A 20,396-nucleotide genomic window follows, 5' to 3' on the forward strand; every position below is an offset into this window, starting at 1 on the left:
TGTAGAAAGTCCAAAAGAATAAAAATGTTCTCCTGGAAATAATAAACAATATAGAAAATTTTAAAGACATAATTTTTTAAATTCCAAAATTCATGTAGTTTATGTCAATAATTTATTGAAATTTAAAAAATGATATATAATGCCTGCTATATTAGCATTGAAAACATGAAATACATAAATAGAAATCTAACAAAACTTGCAAAATCTGCAAAATCTCTATAAGTAAAACTGGAAAACTCTGATGAAATAAATGAAAGAAGAAACAAATGGAGAGATAATATAGGTTTTTTTATAGGAAGGCAACATTATCAAGATAATAGTTCTTCCCAACTTGATCTACAGAGAGTCAATACAATCCCAAACAAAATTCTAGCCAGATATTTTGTGTATATATTGGCAAAGTTATTCTATAGTTGATAAGAAAAGGCAAAAGATCCAGAATAGCCTATATATAGTATATCAAAGAAGAATAACAAAGTTGGAGGACTGACATTATCCAATTTTAATACTTATTGTAAAGTCACAGTAATCAAGACAGCATGGTGTGGGGAAAAATAGGTAAATATATCAATAATACAGAATAAAGCATACAGAATTAAATGCACAGAAATATAGTTAACCAATTTTTGACAAAGAGGCAAGGGCAATTCATTGAAGAAAGAACAGGCTTTTTAGCAAAAGGTGCTGGAACAACTAGACATTCACATGCCAAAAAAAAAAAAAAAAAAAGATGCTAAACACATTTTTAAAATCTTTCCCAGATATTTACAAATATTAACATTAACTCAAAATGGATAATAGGGCTAAATTTAAAACATAAAACAATACAACTTATAAAAGATAACATCTACAAGAATTGGATTTGTTGATGAATTTTAGATACAGTACCAAAAATATTCATAAAGGAAAGAAATCGACAAGTTGGACTTCATAAAAACTTAAAACTGTTTTGTGAAAGTCATTATTCATAAAATTAAAAGACAAGCCACAAAGTGATAGAAAACATTTATAGAACACAAATCCAATAAAGCCCTTGTATCCAAAATATACAAAGAACCCTTAAAACATGACAATAAGACAAAAACTCAATTTATAAATGGAAAAAAGGTCAGAACAGACATCCAGCAAATAATATATCAACTAGCAAATAAGAAAACACAAATGCCTGACTTCCTACTTAATTAGGGAATTGTAAATTAAAACCACAATGAGATACCATTCCAAACCTATTAGAATAACTAAAGTCTAAAATACTGATGACATTAAATGTTAGTAAGAATGTAGAGCAACCAAAATTCTCATTTATTGCTGGTAGAAATGCAAAATGGTCCAGTCATTTTGAATTTACATAAACCTAATCTTGCCTAATGATTCAACTATTGGTTGATATTTGATATGTCTTGGCTATGTCCTCACCCAAAATCTCATCTTGAATTGTAATCCCCATAACCCCCATGTATCAAAGGAGAGACAGGTTGGGAGTAATTGAATCACGGGGGCAGTTTCTCCCATGTTGTTCTTGTGATAGTGAGTGAGTTCTCATGAGATCTGATGATTTTATGAGGCTCTTCCCTCTTAGCTCATTTGCTGTCTTTCTCACCTGCTGCCATATAAAATGTTCTTTACTTCTCTCTTGCATTCTGCCATGATTGTAAGTTTCCTGAGGCCTTCCTAGCCATGTGGAACTGTGAGTCAATTAAAATTATTTCCTTTATAAGTTACCTAGTCTCAGGTATGTCTTTATAGCAGTGGGAAAACAGACTAATACAGTATTTATCCAAATGAACTGAAAATGTATGTCCATAAAAATGTACACAAAACTTTACAACAGCTTTATTCATAATTTCCAAAACTTGGAAACAACCATGATATTCTTCAAAGGTGAATGGATGAACAAATTGTGGCACACCCATACAATGAAATATTATTCAGCAATGAAAAATCTTCAGCTATCAAGCCATGAAAAAACATAAAGGAAACTTAAATACATATTGCTTAGTGAATGAAGCTAGTCTGAAAGAGGTACATACTGTATGACATTAATTACATCACATTCTGGAAAAGACAAAACTATACAGACAGTAAAAAGTTTGCTAGTCACCAGGGATTTGAAAGAAGGAAAGAAGGAATAGTTGGAGATTTAAGGATTTTTAGAGCAGTGCAGATATTCCACATGAAACTGTTATGGTGGATACATAACATTATGCATTTTTCAAAACTCATACCACTATACAACATGAAGATTCAACCTAATATTAACTATAAACTTTAGTTAATAATAATGTGCTATAATTAATTATTTAATTTTCTTTAAAATTCTTCCACTGTACCACACTAATGTAAGTTATTAAAACTACAGGAAACTGACATAAGAGGGGGATGGGATGAGTTATGAGGGAGAAAGAATATTACAACCCTCTGTACTTTCTGCTCAATTTCCTGTAAATCTAAAGCTGCTCTAAAATCCTCTGTTATTTCAAAGCAAAACAACTTAAAAATCAGTGTAATAAAATTACAAGAGATATCAACCAACCCATTTACCATACTCTAAAATGTATACATTAGCATGTGTGTCAGGGGAGGGGGGAGGGGAGTGACCATAGGGAGATAGATAATTTTTGTAGAAATAAATAAATATATTATATATTCTTTCTGAACAATCTGTTTTCCAGATAATTGTGATCAATTCTAAAAATTAACTTTCCATTATTAAGTGGATATTCTGAACACAGTAATCAAGCATGGGATAAAGAAAAACTTGATTTTACATCAAATAACATTGTATTAAATACTGAATCATCTAGTTAACTCCCATGTTCCATTGGACTTGGTGTTCTCATCCACCAAATAAGACAGATAGTAATTATTTTCTTGCTCACAGTAATTGTTAATGCAGAGGTCACATTTGAACTCATATAAAAAAATCTTATAGGGAAGCTCCTTTACTTTGATCAGTTAAACATAGTACTTACTCTGCAATATCATTTTAGGAAAAAAACCCAGAGATCTAAACCGTTTGTTATGCAAAGCTATTGAGAGTCCATACTGTCCCAGGCAGTACAACAGACACTGAGGATATCATGGTGAGAAAGAGAGTCATGGTTCCCGTCCTAATATTACTGAGTCTGAAGAGGAAAACAGATGTTAATGAAAGAGTTCCATTAATTTGTGTAAAATGGCAATGGTAGTCACGTGCTGCAAGGGAGAACTGTAGGGCACAGTGAGAGAACTTGATAATAGGATTTGTACTGGCCTTGACCTTGTGATAATAAAGACATAATGAGAAGCTCAAGAAAAAATTAGTGGAATATAGAGAGGGAAGCAGAACATCAACAACAATAACCACTAACCACAAAGCTACTCTGGCAAAAAGAGACTGAAAGAAAAGTGTAAATAAAGAAAAGTGAATAGTCAGTCAAATAAACAAAAAGAAGAGAGTCCAAAATAGATCCCACTGCATATCAGGATTATATCCAATTATATATTAAATGTAATATCCTACTAAAGGCCCATGTACTACCTAGCTAGTTATTTAAAAGAAAAATAAATTTGTATTTCTACCTAATACGTTGAGCCAAACATGCTCCAGGTGATGGATGATACAGGCACACCTCGTTTTATTGCATTTCACTTTATTGTACTTCACAGATATTACATTTATTTATAAATTGAAGGTTTATAGCAACCTTGTTTGAACAAGTCTATCAGTATTGCTTTTCCAATAGCAGGTACTCACCTCATGTCTCTGTGTCAGCATCTTTTAGCAATGAGGTGTTTTTAATTAAGGCAAGTACTTTTTAAAGACATAATGTTGCATACACGTAATAGACTACAGCATGCTATAAACATAACTTTTATATACACTTAGAAAATTAAAAAAATATATGTGACTCATTTTATTGTGATATTCACTTTATTGAGGTGATTTAGAACCAAACCTACAATATATCCAAGGTATGCCTTTAGTCCATTTTCATTCAATAAAACTATAAAAATATAAAAAAGTAGGTGGAAATTTTAATCTTGAGATAAGAATGTCTAAAGATGACTAGAAACAACATTTGATTGTTTTGAATGAATAAAATTTAATTTTATATAGTAAAGCCACATACAACAACAGAATGTAAATGTCACTAGCATTTAAAAGATACAAGAAGAGATTTTTGACAAGAGATTGAGAGGCATTGTCAGAGAAACAATATGAAAACTAGAAAAGTATGATACCTAAAAAGATGTAAGAGCATTATCTAAAAAAAAAGGGAGTAGTCAAGAATATTAATGATGTCAATAACTCAAATTTAAAAAAGGAGATAACTAAAGACATATCCAATAAAGTCAGCAACAAAGAGATAGCACATTGTACTATAATTTGTGGAACTAGTATATTTTAGACATAGCCAAGGGAGAAGTTAAAAAGCTCTGAACATCTGTCATGTGATTTCATTCACAAATTACCTAGTGAAAAATGAATATTCAACTATGAACTTCAACTTCTTATGGCAAACAGGATAGATTTTCTGTTGAAAAGTAAATGTGGCACATTTATTTTGGACTCAATTGATATTTTGAATTTTTTTTAAAGTTACTATTACAGGCTCATGCCTGTAATCCCTGCACTTTGGGAGGCTGAGGTGGGTGGATCTCTTGAGGTCAGGAGTTCGAGACCAACCCGGCCAACATGGTGAAATCCCATCTCTACTAAAAATACAAAAAAAAAAAAAAAAAAAAAAAAAATTAGCCAGGCATGGTGGCATGCCCCTGCAATCCCAGCTACTCAGGAGGCTGAGGCAGGAGAATCCCTTGAACCTAGGATGAGGAGGCTGCAGTCAGTCAAGATCATGCCACTGCACTCTAGCCTGGGCGACAGAATGAGACTCTGTCTCAAAAAAAAAAAAAAAAAAAAAAAAAAAAAAAAAAAAAAAAAAAAAAATCATTATAACTGTATTGTGTTTTTACTACAAAAGGCACCAGATGTTTTCATGAAACATCATATGAGAGTATATAGTTACAAAGTAAATTTTCACATCTTTGACATATTATAGGCCAGCGGAGATTGAATCTCTGGTATTTTCCTCTGCTTTTTGGGGATGCCCAACAGAGGGCAAAGAGAAGCTGGAGGTTGATCCATTTCTGACAGAATAATGAGCTCCAGCAAAATCCCAGGGATATTACAGCCCAGGTATACATGTGCTTCTCAGGCTATTGTAAATGTCAATGCTGTTTTTTAGGGACAAACATCAATCATGATCTTCTTATGTCAGCAGTATGGCATAAGTGTTATTTGAAAAAGGGAAATAACCTTGGACAGATTATGTCAGATACCTATGGACTCTTAATACATTTATGGATGAGTAAAGGGAAAAGACTATGCCAATGTTCTGTATTATTAAATTTCTAAGTAAAATAACAGAATTGTAGATAGCTCTTCTGTGACAAGGAAGCGGCCTCATTCAGTCCACATATTTATGTTTCTCTAAGTAGCCCTCTTAAACAACTGTTATGTCCTCCTCCTTTGGAATCATACACCCCTTAAAACTACACCATTCTTTGTGCACTTAAAATATATACCCATTAATCTTCAGCTGCATAGAATAAAATGATCAGAAATATTTTTTAAGAAGTTTATGAAATTTAGGTCAGAATAAACTATACTCTCCTCCAGTAAAGGCCACTCTGATTGAAAATAAAAGTGAAAAAAAAAAAGTGACTATTTTCTTTATAGTTGACTTAGTTCAGGTTGCTACAATAAATTACCATAGAGTGGTGGTCTTAAACAACAAATATTTCTTATGGATCTGGAAGCTGGAAGTCAAAAATCAGGATGCCAGCATAACTGGGTTCTAGGTGAAGGCTCTCTTCCTGGTTATGTCCTCACAAGATCTCCCTTAGTCTTGGCATACCCACACAGAGAGACAGAGCTCCCTAATCATCTCTTCTTGTTAAAAAACATTACTCATAGTGCGAGAGCCCTATCCTAACAACCTAATCTGCCAGTAATTCTCTAGAAAAGGTTCCACTTTGACATGTGAATTGGAGAGGGGGGGAACAAATATTCAGTCTGTTGTAATATTCAATTTTGAAATACCTTAAACTCCTTTTCTGCATATTTTTCTAGAAAATTATATTATGAACTTGGGTATAAATTTTCTGGTATATAAATTGACGTTGGTAGATTGTCAGTCAGAGTAGAACGTGAAGTCTGAAACTGAGTTACTTGAAATTGATCCTTTTAAGCAAAGCTCTTTTTATTTCATCCCACTATTAGAAGATAATTTGGCAAATATGAGTCAGGATTGAGTTTTCTAATTTTAGGTGATACCTGTAAGAGATTTTATAAATGAAAAAAAATAATTTTACCATCCTTCTTCTGAACACTGTTTGACCCAACACATTCTGGTTTTCCCAGTTATTTTTCAACTTTAAGGGAAAAACAGAATAAAAATGTAAATTATATTCATATAGTCTATTCATAAAGGTGCACTTTTCATAAACAGTTCATTGTAAAGAGAGGTCTTGTTTTAACAAAAATTATGGTGAGTAATGTTGCGTAACAATATAATTAAACTTGCAACTTCAGAAGTTATAAAGTAACTACACTTTCAAAGTCTTGCCCTTTGCAACCCAATGTATTCTTGATTACGGAACAAAAATATATATCCAGATTTAATTACATTACATGTTTTCCTGTATTTTTTTCATAGTTTGGCTTATTGGTTACAGTCGAGTTAATTAAGTACAAGATGTTGAGAGAAAGAAAATGATAAATAAATTCAGAATGAAATTTAATTGTTGTAAAAAATATATATAGGAATCAGTTTTTACAGAGGTAAAGCTACATTATTAATATTCACCAAACATGATTCTTGATCTTGGGGAAGCAAACAAGGAATTATTTAGTAACTGTGACTGAGTCATATCAGTTGCTTTACATTCTTTAGTAGAAGCATCATGATATAACTTAAAAATTATTAACAGCTTCTCAGATGAAGAGATTTTTCTCTTCAAGTTTGAAAAATCTCATCTAAAAATCTTTACATTGTCAACAACTAGAAAGACTAATCTCAAGAATCCATATGAACTAGGCCTAGATTAAGTGAGGTGAAATGGAAACTCAAATAAGCATTATTATTAATGTGAACAATCCTTAATTTTGAGGGAAGACATCAACAACTCAAATTGTTGCTGAATATTGGATGTTCAAAAAAAGCCCTAATAGCAACCTTTGTCTTATTTGATATATGAATAAACTCAGAAATATATGAAAAGGAGAGCAAGTCAGATTTTTAAACTTATTTCAGGTTTAGGGATGTATTAGTCTGTTCTCACATTGTTATAAAGAACTACATGATACAGAGTAATTTATAAAGAAAAGAGGTTTAATTGACTCCCATTTCCACAGGCTGTACAGGAAGCATGGCTGAGGAGGCCTAGAGAAACTTACAAATATGGTGGCAGATACATCTTACATGGCTGGAGAAGAAGAAAAAGAGCAAGAATGGGAGGTACTATTTTTAGACAACCAGATTTCATGACAATTCACTCACTATCATAAGAACAGCAATGGAGAAATCTGGCCCCATGGTCCAATCACCTCCCACCAGCCCCTTCTCCAACAATAGGGATTCTAATTCCACATGAGATTTAGGCAGGGATACAAATTCAAACCATATCAGGGTACATGTGAAGTTATCAAATATAGGTAAACTCATGTCATGAGGGTTTGTTGTACAGGTTATTTCATCAGCCAGGTATTAAGCCCAGTACCCAATATTTACCTTTTCTGCTCCTCTCCTTCCTTCCACCCTCCACCCTCAAGCAGGCCCTAGTGTCTGTTGTTCCCTTCCTTGTGTTCAAGACTTTTGTTCATCACTTTGCTCTCACTTATAAGTGAGAACAAGTGATACTTGGTTTTCTGTTACTGCATTAGTTTACTAAGGACAATAGCCTCCAGCTCCATCCATGTTCCAGCAAAAGACATGATCCCATTTAATTTTATGGCTCCTTAGTATTCTATGGTGTAACATGTACCAAATTTTCTTTATACAATCTGTCATTGCTTGGCATTAAGGTTGATTCCATATCTCTGCTATTGTGAATAGTACTGCAATGAAGATTTGTGTGCATATGTCTTTATGGTAAAATGATGTCTATTCTTCTGGGTACATACCCAGTAATGATATTGCTGGGTCAAATGGTAGTTCTGCTTTTAGCTCTTTGAGAAATTCATACTGCATTTCACAATGGTTGAACTAACTTACAGTCTGACCAACAGGGTATAAGTTCTCCCTTTTCTCCACAACCTTGCCAGCATGTTATTTTTTGACTTTCTAATAAGCCATTCTGACTGGTGTGAGATGGTATCTCATTGTGATTTTGATTTGCATTTCTCTAATGATCAGTGATATTGATCTTTTTTAATATATACTTGCTGGATGCATGTGTGTCTTATTATGGAAAGGGTTTGTTCATGTCCTTTGGCCACTTCCTAATGAGGTTGTTTGTTTTTCTCTTATAAATATGTTTAAGTTCTTTAGACATGCTGGATATTAGACCTTTGTCACATGTATTAGTTTGTAAATATTTTCTTCCATTCTGTAGATTGTCTGTTTACTCTTTCAAAAGTTACTTTTGCTGTGCAAAAGGTCTTAAGTTTATTTGGATTCTATTTGTCAATTTTCGTTTTCCTCATGATTGTGTTGGGTGTCTTTGTCATGAAATCTATGCCCATTCCTACGTCCAGGGTAGTATTGCTTAGGTTGTCTTCTAGGGTTTTTATACTGTTGGGTTTCACATTTAAGTCTTAATCAATCTTGAGTTGATTTTTGTAAATGCTGTAATGATGAGGTCCAGCTTCAATCTTCTGTACATGGATACCCCGTTATCCAAAGACCATTCGTTGACTAGGAAGTCTTTTCCCCATTGCTTTTTTGCCAGCTTTATCTAAGATCAAATAATCAAAGATGTCTGATCTTATTTCTAGGTTCTCTATTCTATTCTGTTGGTCCACGTGCCTGTGTTTGCGCTGGTATCATGCTGTGTTGGTTACTGTAGCCCTGTAGTGTAGTTTGAAATCGGGGAAGTTGATGCCTCCAGCTTTTTTCTATTTTTTTTAGTATTGCATTGGCCATTTAAGTTCTTTTTTAGTTTCCTATAAATTTTAAAATAGATTTTTTCTAGTTCTGTAAAGAATGTCATTGGTATTTTGATGGTCATAACACTGAATCTATACATTGCTTTGTTCATTATAGCTATTTTAATAATATTGATTCTTCCTATCCATGAGCATGGAATGTTTTTCCATTTATTTGTGTCTCCTCTGTTTCCTCAGAACAGTGTTTTGTAATCCTCAGAGTAGATATCTTTTACCTCCCTAGTTAGCTATATTCATAGGTATTTTATTCATTTTGTGGTAGTTGTGAAGGGGATTGCCTTCCTGATTTGGCTTTCGGCTTGGCTGTTGCTGATGTATAGGAATGCTAGTGATTTTTGTATATTGATTTTGTATCTAGAAATTTTGCTCAAGTTGTTTATGAGTTGAAGGAGTTCTTTGACTGAGACTATGCGGTTTTCTAGATATAGAATCATGTCATCTACAAACAAGGATTGTGTGACTTCCTCTCTTTCTATTTGGATTTCCTTTGTTTATTTCTCTTGCCTGATTGCTCTGGCTAGGACTTCCAAAACAATGTTGAATAAGAATGGTGAGATGGGGCGTCCTTGTCTTGTGATTGTTTTCAAGAGGAATGTTTCCAGCTTTTGCCTATTTAGTATGATGGTGGCTATGGGTTTGTCATAAATGGCTCTTATTATTTTGAGATGCATTCCTTCAATACCTAATTTATTGACAGTTTTTAACATGAAGGAGTGTTGAATTTTATTAAAAGGTTTTTCTGCATCTTTTGAGATAATCATTTGCTTTTTCTCTTTAGTTCTGTTTATGCGATGAATCACATTTATTGATTTGTATATGTTGAACCAAACTTGCATCCCAGGGGTAAAGTCATTTTGATCATGATGGACTAGCTTTTTGATGTGCTGCTAGATTCAGTTTGCAAGGAATTTGTTTGATAATTATTTTGCATCAAAGTTCATCAAGTATATTGGCCTGAATTTTTATTTGTGTGTGTGTATCTCTGACAGGTTTTGGTATCAGGAAGACGCTGGCATCACAGAATGAGTTTGGGAGGCGTCCCTCTTCCTCAATTTTTTGGAATAGTTTCAGTCAAAATAGTATCAGCTAGTCTTTGTACATCTGGCAGAATTTGACTGTGAATCCATCAGGCCTTGGACTTCTTTTGGGTGGGTAGGCTATTTTTTATTAATTCAATATCAAAATTCATTATTGGTATATTCAGGAAATCAATTTCTTCCTGGTTCAGTCTTGGGAGCATGTTTGTGTCCAGGAATTTAACCATCTTTTCTAGGTTTTCTAGTTTCTGTGTGTAGAGGTGCTTGTAGTAGTTTCTGGTGGTTATTTTTATTTCTATGAGGTCAGGGTTATTGTGTTTATTTGGATCTTCTCTCTTCTTTATTAGTCTAGCTAGTGGCTTATCTACTTTACTAAGTTATTCAAAAAGATAACTCCTGAATTTGTAGATCTTTTCAATGTTTTTTTTTTGTGTGTGTGTGTATGTCTCCATTGCCTTCAATTCAGCTCTGATTTTTGTTATTTCTTGTTTTCTACTAACTTTGGGTTTCATTTGTTCTTGTTTCTCTAATTCTTTCAATTTTGATATTAAGTTGTTAATTTTAGATTTTTCTCACTTTTTAAATGGGCATTTAGTGCTATGAATTTCCCTCTTAACACTGAATTAGCTGTGTCCCAGAGATTCTGGAAAGTTGTATCTTTAGTCTCATTAGTTTCAAAGAGCATCTTGATTTCTTTCTTAATTTCATTATTTACTCCAAAATTATTCAGGAGCATGTTATTTAATTTCCTTGCAATTGCATGATTGAGTGATTTTCTTATTCTTGACTTCTATCTTTGTTGTGCTATGGTCTAAGACTATTAGGTATGATTTCTATTATTTTGCATTTGCTGAGGATTGTTTTACGTTCCATAACATGGTCAATTTTAAAGTATGTTCCATGAATTATGTCCTGAAATATGTTTTCCAAGTTGTTCACTTTTTTCCCCTCCCTTCCAGGGATGCCAGTGATTCACAGATTTGGCCTATTTACATAATCCCATACTTCTTGGAGGTTTTGTTTATTCCTTTTAGTTCTTTTTTTCTTTATTTTTGTCTGACTGTGTTATTTCAGAGAACCATTTTTCAAGTTCTGGGATTCTTCCCTCAAGTTAGTTTATTCTGCTGTTAATACTTGTGATTTATGTGAAACTCTTGTATTGTGTTATTCAGCTTTGTTAGATCCACTGGGGTCCTTTTCATACTGGCTATTTCATCCTTCAGCTCCTGTATTGTTCTATTGTGACTTTTAGTTTCCTTGAATTGGGTTTTGCCATTCTCTTGAGTCTCAGTGATCTTCATTTCTATCCATATTCTGAATTTTATTCCTGTTATTTCAGCCATCCCAGCCTGGTTAAGAACTCTTGTTGGAGAACTGATGATGTTGTTTGGAGGACATAAAACACTCTGGTTATTATTTGAATTATCAGAGTTTTCACTGGTTGTTTCTCATCTCTGCATGTGAATGTTCTTTTTACTGCAGTGTAGAATGAGTATAGTTACTAGACTTCTTCTCTGGACATTTTCAGTTTTCACAGGGCTGATGCTTTGTGCGAGGTCTTTATTTGAAGCTGACTTCTTGTCTCTGGATTCAGAGGGGGATATGTTAGTCAGGTATTTTTGGTATTGAATCTTTGGAGTGCGGTCCAGTACATGACACTTAGATATTTGTTCAGTTATTAGACTCTTGCTCAGTTGTGACTTCCCTGTATTTTCTCTCTTGCAGTCATGTTCACTCTCAATGCTCTAAGAATGTGGGTTATTCTCAAGTGATGGCTATAGATCATGACTTGGCACCCCTGGGCTGCCCACTGTAGCTCTGAAGTGGTTTTAGTGTTTACGTTGCTTCCCCAACTTGGAGGCAAGAGTAACGAACCTTAGTAGTGGCTGTGACTAAAGATCTTTTCCTTGTCTCCCAGGGGTTCTAACCCAGGGGAACGCAGGTCAGCAATTGCTCAGTGCCATCAGTCCAAGATGGAGAATCTGTGCTGTAGGCCCAAGCTGGAGGCTCCCTGTTTGGTGCAAGTAGGGGTAAGTGGGACAAATGGGAGATGAGCTGGCCTTCTTTTCTTGCTGTTTTTAGGTGTGGATAAGGCATTTAGGGTATTTCCTCCTTCGTTAGTTCAAGGGTAGCAAGGGCAGTTCCACTACAGAGGCAGTGGCAGAGAGGCTTTCAGTTGTTCCTGGGTTCTGTTCAGTAGCTTGCAGAGCTGCTACTGGCTCGTAGCCCTGGCAGGGGGAGGTTGGAGACCTGGAGCACTTGCCCAATGAGGAGATATGGGAACAATCAACCATGTAATAATCTGACCACTTTTCCGTAGGACTTCTGAAGTATGCTGGGGGCCCAATGAAGTCTTTAGTCACCTCAGATTTTCCAATGCCTGGAGGTATCAACAGTGAAGTCTTCAAAACAGCAAATATGGTACCCTGTCTCTCCCTTTGGGATCTCTACCCCAGGGAGGTATGAACCTATTTTTGACTCAAATGCACCTATAGGAGGTGACTGTAGACCCCGGTTGGGAGGTCCTTTCCAGTGAGGAGGAATGGGATTGAGGGCCTTCTTCAAAAAGTAATATTAGTCTGACTATGTTTTCGTAGAGCAGGTGTGCTGTGCTAAGATATCACTTCTCCCCTAAGTCAGCTTGGAGTCTCCAAAGCCTGAAGGATGAAATGGCTAAATCACCCAAACAGCAAAGATGGTGGCCTGCCTCTCTCTCTAGGAGTTTTGTTGCAGAGAGGTTTCAAACCTCTGTTGGCCAGAAAACACCAGTGAGAGTGGCTGGAGACTCCAGTTGAGAGGTTCCACCTAGTGAGAAGGAATAGGATTAAAGACCTGATTAAAAAAGCAATCTGGTCACATTTCTGTAGAGCAGTTATGCTATGCTGGGGATTGCTTCAGTACTCAGTAGTCTTGGAATCTCCAAACCTGGAAGGCGGGAACAATTAAATCACCCAAACTGCAGAGATGGTGGCCACCGCCCCCCCTGAGAACTCTGTCTCTGGGAGGTGCAAGGCTGCTACCAGTGGCTGGCTGGAATTTCAAGCCAATGGGTCTTATCCAGTGAGGTGCTGTGGAAGCAGGGCCTGTAGACTGTTGCTGCTGAGCTTCCTGGATTCAGCCCTTTCTTAGGGGTATGTACAGGGGTCTAACCTCCTGCTTTGCCAGGATTGCAGCTACTTTTTCTGGGAAGCCCAGAAAGCCTGGGTATCTAAGGCTCCCTGCTTTCTATGTGCCTTGGTGGCTGCTCTGCTGAGACTCCATGTAGTTTTGTGTGTCAGACTGAAGGCTCTGGTGGAGTGAGTTCACAAGGGCATCTCCTGACTGAAGGATTGCAAAGACCCATGGGAGAAGTATGGATTCCTGGAGTTGCACATTCACTCACTGCTTCTCTGAGTGGAGGAGGTTCCCCTGGCTCCATGTTACTCCTGGGTGGGCCATTGTCCAGCCTTGCTTTTCTCCATTCTCCATGGGTCAAGTTGTTTTCTTGATTAGTCCCAAGGCATAATTAGTCCCAAGGGTGTTTCAGTTGATGGTGTGTATTCACTCTTCCCTTTTATTCCTCTCCACAAGAGCTGTGTACACTAGTTGCCTCTAGTCGGCCATCTTCACAAATCAGATTTACCTTTTCACCCAATAAAGCAGACATTGGAAAGTGGGGCTTATATGAATGGGCAAATTGATCCTAGCCCAGAGTCCTAGAATTAGACAGACTTCCCAATGCGGTAACAAATATTACTATGCCACCTTAGCCCATTTCTACTTCCAACCCAGTCAGAGCAGGGGCTTTATGTTTCAGCTTATAATTTAGACAAACAATTGAGAAGGAGGTAGAACTAGCTAGGCTCAGTTCTTGAGACTCAACTCAACAGTCTGACTAATCATAAGAAAGTGGAGTGTTATACTAAAGAACAAACCTTCACATGGAAGGAATATTAGGGGAATAGTGAATAAGTTTCACTTTGACCTCCACTTGCTCAAAATTTTAGTTGAGTTCTTTTATTTGCATGCCAGCTCTCTGTATTAAAATCTTACCCATTTATTGACATGAAATACATCCCTTCATTAAAACTTTCACAAACTAAATGTCATATTTTCTGTAATCAGCTATGGGACTATTTACTAGTATGTTAAGAGTGCACCACTATGTCGTCACTTCTAACTATTTATCTATCAACAATTTGCATGTGTGTATATATATATATTTATACATATATGTGTGTATATATAGAGAGAGAGAAAGAGTGTAAAAGAGAGAGATGTCTAATTTCCCCTAAAAAGTCTTGTCAAACAAAAGCCATATTTTATTTGTAAATGAATCACTTTAGTGCTAGTATGAATTAACTTAGTAGTTAGCATTTCCAATTTCAGAAATGATTATGTGCAGTATTAGCAATCATCATGGGGTGGTATTTTCATATAATATATATATTATATTATCCTATATACATGACTTTAGAATTTAATTTTTTTCTAATTGTTTCTTCAGAAATTTCTCTCTGTATATCTTAAATATGTCCATGGCATACTTTTACAATATATGTTATATGGCAGACCTTAGTTATATTCTTTAACCCCCAACACTTATTTTGTGTTCTTTAGACAATGCTGTAGAAGTGAAAATGATTAATTCTTAATTGCTCTCACTCAAACTGACACATATTCTATCAGTGTTTCTCATATAGCACTGATATGCTTCATTTATCAATATGTATGTGTGTGTATATATTTTCAAGAACCCATTTATATACCTTAAATCTTTGTCAAATGAAAATGCACTAAAACACCTTTTCGGTATAATTCTTTCTTTGGAATGAAATAATCTTAATTCAAACCCCAAATCACTTTTATAGTAAATATTTGATAGTGGATATATTCCTGTGAGTTGTTTGGAAGAAAAAAAATCAATAAATGTATATTCTCATTTAGTGCATGACTACTAAATAAAATTTCTCTATTGATATCAAAATAAATTAGTCTCATATTCAGAGAAAAGTAATTACAGTATCTATTGGTGATTATTTTAAAGCTAAAATCTGATAATTACAAATTTAGATTGTACTTTAAAATGATGAAATCCTTTTAAAATTGGTTTATAAAAAGAGATGATTTTATAATTATGTTCTTTAAAAATGTTCTGGTTATATTTATTAAAATATTTACCTTTCATCAATTAATATCTATAATAAAAATAGAACTGTACATTTTAATATCATTTTTATTGAGTTCTTTTTTCTCATTTATCTCTTCAACACCTAACATATATATAATATATATATATATATATATACCATAAATATTTGCCTTCAGATTTGTATATTAGCCTAGTAACTTATTTTAGTACAACTGCTAAATTTATAATGGAAACTATGAAGAACAAAGGAAATTTTAGGATTATAATCTACTTCGTATATAAATAAAAATCATTGATTTAAAAAACAAAACTCAAACAAAATTTAGCTAAATAATAAAAAGTAAAATATAAAATATATAAAGGAAGATTAAAGAAAAATATAGTTCTGCAACTGACTTTTTGTTGAAACCTCAAGCAGTGTTGGATTTTTTTTGTATTGATAGTAACAGAATAGTTTGCAAGTAAAGATTTCTTCAGATTAATGGGACAAACTTCCAATCTCTTCCAGTTATTTAATTTACTAGTAAATAGTTCCATTATCCAAGGTTTATATCAATCCTAAAATCTTGAGCTTTAAATTCTGTCAAGTAACTTACCTGCTATCTAAGCTTCTTGAATTCTGCCTCCTCCAAAGAATGCAAATAAAGATGTTAAAGTCAATGGAAGCAGAACTGTATAAAGTATAAAATAACAAATTCAGCTCTATAAAATGTAAAAGACAATGATTTAAAACACAGCCTAAAATGTCATGTTAATGAGGACACAATGTTAAAAATAAATTCTTGTTTAGGTGGCATGCGTTCATGGAGAAATGTCTTCTAAATCGAATCCAACTTTCTACGTATTCAAGCGGGGTGCATGATTCAATGCATTTCTCAACTGAGTAAGACAGTCATACAGCCATTACTAAGATGTGTGGGACCAGAAGCTTATCATTTTTTTCTCCTTTTCTAAGTCATTGTTCATAAAATGAGTAATAATAAATTCTGAGGAGGAGGTAAACACTCGAGAATATTTTAGCAACTGTAATGCTTGTGTCAACTCCTCACTGTCCCAGCTTGTCATATCCCTACATAGAGTTTCTTATATAACTATGGTAGGGGAAAAAATTCCCTATTAGTCAAAAACTGATTTTTTTTTAGTGCATTAAAATGAATTGCTAAAAGAATACAATTTAAAAGATACACAAAATACAAGCCCAAATGTTACCAGTAAATTCAAAAACTTTCCACCTATTTCCCAATGAATATAATCAGAATAAACATAATATAGGGAAAATGAAAAGATAATTAGAAAAAAGATACATGCTTTTTATTGAAAGGGTGCTTGTACACAGTTGACAAAAAGAATCCCTATCACATCCAACATATTGTCATTCCACAATTACAAGTAAGCTTATCTTCTGAAATAAATAAAAGTTCCTTTTATAAAACACCTATATGAACACTGATAAAAAGTATGTATCAATATTAACAGACTTTAGTGTGACAAATTACCTGACTTCTTGCCGGTTAATTTGTCAAGTGTGAGTTGAATTGGCAGCACGATTCACAGGGATAATGTATATACAACCTATTAACTTTCATAGTAGAGAAGATAATCCTACTGAGTTAAGTTGATAGAAATAAAACAAATAGTTGAAAGCAATTTTTGCAACTTCAGGATATTCATTTTTATTTATATTAAAAATGAAGCAAAAGTGATGCCCTTTTTATTATTGTCTTGGTTATTTATTAAGCTTCTTTAAAAAGTGGCTGTACTACTCTTTAAAAAGAGCTGTGCTAGAAAAGACAAGTAAAAATTCATACTTTCTGTTTATTGTACATGTTCATTAGGTCCAAAGAATTTATTCAATATTTTAGAGCAGAAATTTATTTTAGAAATAAATTATTCTAAATCTCTCTCTTTCAGATGAGAAATATCAATTAAGTAGCAGATTATTAAGCGCTAAGCATCTGTTGATGATTGCTTTCAAAGACAGCTGTAAGAATTATTCCCATCCTGCTTGCCCTTTTGCAATGGAATTGGTCATTTCTTCGAATAACAGGTGGAATCTATGTTTCCTCTATTGAATCTGGGTTGGCCCTATGATTTGCTTTTACCAATAGAATGAGGCAGAAATGACTTCTGAGAGTAAGTTTTTAGAGGCCTTGTAACTTCCTTTTTCACTCTAGGAAGGCTCAGCTACCATAGAAAGAAATCTAGACCGTCATGCTGGTGAGGCTAGATGGAAAAAAATACCCTGAAGATTGGTAGGATGCAAAACTGCAAGGAGAGAAAAGCTCTGAAGGATAATAGCCTATGAAGAAGAGAGGTTTGGGCATTCCAGCCATCTTTGCTATAGGGTCAGATATATGAGGTAATAATGATACTCCACCCTCAATAGGGAGCAGAGAAAACCCATCCTAATTAAGTTTCTTCAAATTCTTGATCCACAAGATAAAATAAAATGGCTCTTGTATTCAGCCACTTAGTTTTGGAATGATTGAAGTCACCAAATTTTGGGGTATTTGCTCTTAAGTTATAAATACCTGAGTCTAACGGCGCCAATGAGCCTAGCAATTCAATGGCAAGTAAGAGTTGGTGTATAATTATAAGTACACTGCCAAGAGATGATTAGCAATAAATTCATGTGAAATTGGCTCTAAGAATGTTATAAGCAGCACACTGATGTAAATTCAAAATATCATTGGAATAGAGGACAGTAACATGAGTAACACATCAGCAAACATTTTACAAAAGAGGTGATAATAGAGTCAAATTTCACTCAGCCTTTCATTCATCCATCATATATGTAATGGGTGTATCACCAGTGCTCTGTAACAATATGTAAAAGTGAGAACATCATGTTCACATCATGTATCACATCATAGCGAACTAATGTTGTAAAAACTGAATTGAAGGATTCTGTGAAGAATTAATGGGTTATGAACCTAAAAAATTAGGTAGGAACTAGATCATAGAAGATTTTGAAACTATTCCAAAGAGTTTAAATTTATGTTTTTGTAAAATGGGGTGATACTTCAGAACATTACTGGAAGGGATTATTTCAAATGTAAAAAATGAAGTCTAGACTCTTCTGAGAAATAATCAACAAAAGTCAGTAGTTGATTGGATCCACTACAAGAAGAGGATTGATGAAGGACAAATCAATACACTCTACACTACAGATTCTGTATCATTTTGAAACTAATCATAAAACATTCAAGTGCCAGATTTTAATAAATGCATAAAAATCCACTTAGTTTTAATTTTCCTAATGCAAATGTATCTTAACATTCTGAGACTGAAGTTACTTAGCTGTAATTCAAAAATTGCAAAATTTCTATTGACACACAAAATTATAGAATGGTCCTTTGGTATGAAATGAAACATTTAACAATTTGGTAGGCAAAGAAAACTAGAAACAAATTTTAAGCATTTTTTGTCATTTCAGATTTATTTGATTTGACAATTAATCGTTCTGTTATTTAAGATTTATGAAATACAACAATATCGTTTATATTTTCCTTATACAAAAATAAGTTTTGAGTTAAATATAGAAGAATTATGGGTCTAATTCCCTTTTTCACAAGTTAACATACTAAACAATGAATCATTCACAATGGTGCTGTACTCCCAATATCACACATTTACAGTAGTTTTTGACTTTAATATAAGAAGTTTGCTTTAGGAGGAATGGCATATTGAAATTATTAAAATTGAATTTTTACTCAATGTAAGTTTAATTATAAAGAGAGCTTCAGTTCCTGGTTTGGACAAAAAGAAACTATCCATCATATTGCAAATTTTATCAGCTCATAGTTTTATAAAACTAAACTATTTCACCCTGCATAATATAAAAGTTTAAACATAACACAAAGTTTTTGCAAAACTCTAAAGAATAGCGTTATTGATAATGAATACATTGAGCTCAACTCATGGCCTTCTCTATGATGAATGATGTGGATTACTAGAATATTATTTCTAGGAAAAACCTATTTCACTATCTAATGTATAATACTGATAAAATGTTATTTTATTCTATATTATGTTCTTATTCTTGTACTCTCTTTTCATCATTCATATTTAAACAATTTGTTTTATTATATAAATACATTGCCTTTCTTTAAATATTTATATTTATATAATCACATCCTACTGATCTTCTTAAAGCAGGGATTGAGCATATTTCATATACCCATTTTAATTTGTCTCTTCAATAACTGAACTATTTTTGTGCCTTCTTACTAAATTAATCTCGTTGGCAATAAAGTACTCAAAATGTAGTGCTCTTATTAAGAATAGAACACACCAACTAACGTCATGTAGCTGTAAGGTATTCTGACAATATGTTTGCAAATAATTATTAAATGTGTACCAAAACAATAAGTTAAATTCAGTAAAGAACAGCAAAGAGAGAAAATGTTTTAATGATTAACTTGTGTAAAGGATAAAATGCATTATATATGACTTCTGGTGAAATACACTGAATTAGAAATAAAGTTTTTCTCCTTCTATCTTGTATTAGCAATAAATTAGACTAAAGTAGGAAAATGTTATTAACCCAATATTCAATATAAACTGAGAGGGAAAAGTCCTATAAAATATATCAACAAGTTTGGAGAAGATTGAAAACATTCAAAGAAGCCCTGGAGTTGAGAAAGTTTAATTCCAAATGCTTGCAAGGGAAAAAAGCAAGTTCTTATAACAGGAAATACGCTGATAATGTGCAGGAATTAAAAGTATTAAGTGTCTTTGAAAGAGAGGAATGGGGGAATCACAAGAAATTGACTGAAAGTCAAAGGGCAATTGGAAGCCCAAAGTTTTTCATGCATCTAACACTGTGAGTCAATTCTATGCACAGACTTTCTACTGAGAGGCAGATATTTTACTAAACTATAGATCATTCAGAGTCAGGCAAATCATGAAAAACAGAGGACAGGGAAATACGTTTTAGAGAAAACAGATACATTAATTAAAAACCAAGTTTCTAAATGAACAGTGTGCAGGAAGCTTTCTCTTGTTTCAAATCTCCAAGAGCACTGGGTATTCTTCAGAGTCCCACATCACCCTCTTCCTCCCCCTGCCAACACAC

This window comes from Piliocolobus tephrosceles, chromosome 4 (assembly GCF_002776525.5).
Source record: "Piliocolobus tephrosceles isolate RC106 chromosome 4, ASM277652v3, whole genome shotgun sequence".
Taxonomy (NCBI): Eukaryota; Metazoa; Chordata; class Mammalia; order Primates; family Cercopithecidae; genus Piliocolobus; species Piliocolobus tephrosceles.